Raw genomic sequence first — 3,142 nt, forward strand, 5'->3', positions numbered from 1 at the left:
AGACCTTCAAAAGGTGTCAAAAATATGAGGAGCATGAAACTTTCTAAAAAATAGGACGAGCAAGAAGCAGTGATAAAAAACATGAAGAGCCTGAAAAGGTGTGAAAAATATGAAGAGTTTCTAAAGGTGTCAAAAATATGAGGAGCATGATACCGTTTGAAAAAAGGAGGAGCATGAAGCGGTGTTGAAAAACATGAAGAGTGTGAAAACGTGTGAAAATATGAAGAGCTTCAAAAATATTAAAAATATGAAGAGCTTCAACAGTTGTGAAAAATATGAAGAGATTAAAAAGGTGTCAAAAATGAGATGAGCTTGAAACGGTCTGAAAAATAGAAGGAGCATGAAGCGGTGTTGAAAATCATGAACAGACTGAACAGGTGTGAACAATATGAAAAGCTTCAAAAGGTGTCAAAAATGAGATGAGCATTAAACGGTCTGAAAAATAGGAATAACATGAAACGGTGTTGAATATCATGAAGAGCCTGAAATAATGTGAAAAATATAAAGAGCTGCAAAAGGTGTCAAAAATATGAGGAGCATGAAACGGTCTGATAAATAGGTGGAGCATGAAGCTGTGTTCAAAAACATGAAGAGCCTGAAAAGGTGTGAAAAATATGAAGAGCTTCAAAAGGTGTGAAAAATATGAGGAGCATGAAACGGTCTGAAAAATAGAAGCAGCATGAAACGGTGTTGAAAAATATGAAGAGCCTGAAAACGTGTGAAAAATATGAAGAGCTTCAAAAGGTGTGAAAAGTATAAAGAGCTTCAAAGGTGACAAAAATGAGATGAGCATGAAACGGTCTGAAAATCAGGAGGATCATGAAGCGGTGTTCAAAAACATGAAGAGCCTGAAAAGGTGTGAAAAATATGAAGAGCTCAAAAAGTGTCAAAAATATGAGGAGCATGAAACGATCTGAAAAATACGAGGATCATGAAGCAGTGTTCAAAAACATGAAGAGCCTGAAAAGGTGGGAAAAATATGAAGAGATTCAAAAGGTGTGAAATATATGAGGAGAATGAAACGGTCTGAAAAATAGGAGGATCATGAAGCGGTTTTCAGAAACATGAAGAGCATGAAAAGGTGTGAAAAATATGAAGAGCTTCAAAAGGTGTGAAATATATGAGGAGAATGAAACGGTCTGAAAAATAGGAGGATCATGAAGCGGTTTTCAGAAACATGAAGAGCATGAAAAGGTGTGAAAAACAGGAAGAGTTTCAAAAGGTGTCATAAATATGAGGAGCATGAAACGGTCTGAAAAATAGGAGGAGCATGAAACGGTGATCAAAAACATGAAGAGCCTGAAAAGGTGTGAAAAATATGAAGAGCTTCAAAAGGTGTGAAATACATGAGGAGCATGAAACTCTCTGAAAAATAGGAGGAGCATGAAGCGGTTTTCAAAAACATGAAGAGCCTGAAAATGTGTGAAAAATATGAAGAGCTTCAAAAGGTGTCAAAAATGAGATGAGCATGAAACGGTCTGAAAAATATGAGGAGCCTGAAACGGTGTTGAAAGACATGAAGAGCCTGAAAAGTTGTGAAAAATATGAAAAGCTTCAAAAGGTGTCAAAAATGAGATGAGCATGAAACGGTCTGAAAAATAGGAGGAGCATGAAGCGGTGTTGAAAAATGAAGAGCCTGAAAAGGTGTGAAAAATATGAAGAGCCTCAAAACGTGTCAAAATATTAGGAGTATGAAATGGTATGATAAATAGAAGGAGCATGAAGCGGTGTTGAAAAACATGAAGAGTCTGAAATTGTGTGAAAAATATGAAGAGCTTCAAAAAGGTGAAAAATATGAAGAGCTTCAAAAGTTGTCAAAAATTAGATGAGTATGAAACGGTCTAAAAAATAGGAGGAGTAACAAATAGTGTTGAAAAAAATGAAGAGCATGAAAAGGTGTGAGAAATATGAACGGCTTCAAAAGGTGTGAAAAATATGAGGAGCCTGAAACGGTCTGAAAAAAAGGAGGAGCATGAAGTGGTGTTGAAAAACATGAAGAGCCTGAAAAGGTGTGAAAAATATGAAGACCTTCAAAAGGTGTCAAAAATATGAGGAGCATGAAATGGTCTGAAAAATCGGAGGAGCATGAAGCGGTGTTGAAAAACATGAAGAGCCTGAAAAGGTGTGAAAAATATGAAGACCTTCAAAAGGTGTCAAAAATATGAGGAGCATGAAATGGTCTGAAAAATCGGAGGAGCATGAAGCGGTGTTGAAAAACATGAAGAGCCTGAAAAGGTGTGGAAAATATGAAGAGCCTCAAAACGTGTCAAAAATATGAGAAGTATGAAACGGTATGATAAATAGCAGGAGCATGAAGCGGTTTTGAAAAACATGAAGGGTCTGAAATCGTGTGAAAAATATGAAGAGCTTCAAAAATGTGAAAAATATGAAGAGCTTCAAAAGGTGTAAAAAATATGAAGTGCCTCAAAATGTGTCAAAAATTAGATGAGTATGAAAAGTTCTAAAAAATAGGAGGAGCAACAAGTAGTGTTGAAAAAAATGAAGAGCCTGAAAAGGTGTGAAAAATATGAAGACCTTCAAAAGGTGTCAAAAATATGAGGAGCATGAAACTTTCTAAAAAATAGGACGAGCATGAAGCAGTGATAAAAAACATGAAGAGCCTGAAAAGGTGTGAAAAATATGAAGAGTTTCTAAAGGTGTCAAAAATATGAGGAGCATGATACGGTTTGAAAAAAGGAGGAGCATGAAGCGGTGTTGAAAAACATGAAGAGTGTGAAAACGTGTGAAAATATGAAGAGCTTCAAAAATATTAAAAATATGAAGAGCTTCAACAGTTGTGAAAAATATGAAGAGATTAAAAAGGTGTCAAAAATGAGATGAGCTTGAAACGGTCTGAAAAATAGAAGGAGCATGAAGCGGTGTTGAAAATCATGAACAGACTGAAAAGGTGTGAACAATATGAAAAGCTTCAAAAGGTGTCAAAAATGAGATGAGCATTAAACGGTCTGAAAAATAGGAATAACATGAAACGGTGTTGAATATCATGAAGAGCCTGAAATAATGTGAAAAATATAAAGAGCTGCAAAAGGTGTCAAAAATATGAGGAGCATGAAACGGTCTGATAAATAGGTGGAGCATGAAGCTGTGTTCAAAAACATGAAGAGCCTGAAAAGGTGTGAAA

The sequence above is a fragment of the Dama dama genome, unplaced genomic scaffold (genome assembly GCF_033118175.1).
Source record: "Dama dama isolate Ldn47 unplaced genomic scaffold, ASM3311817v1 ptg000093l, whole genome shotgun sequence".
NCBI lineage: Eukaryota > Metazoa > Chordata > Mammalia > Artiodactyla > Cervidae > Dama > Dama dama.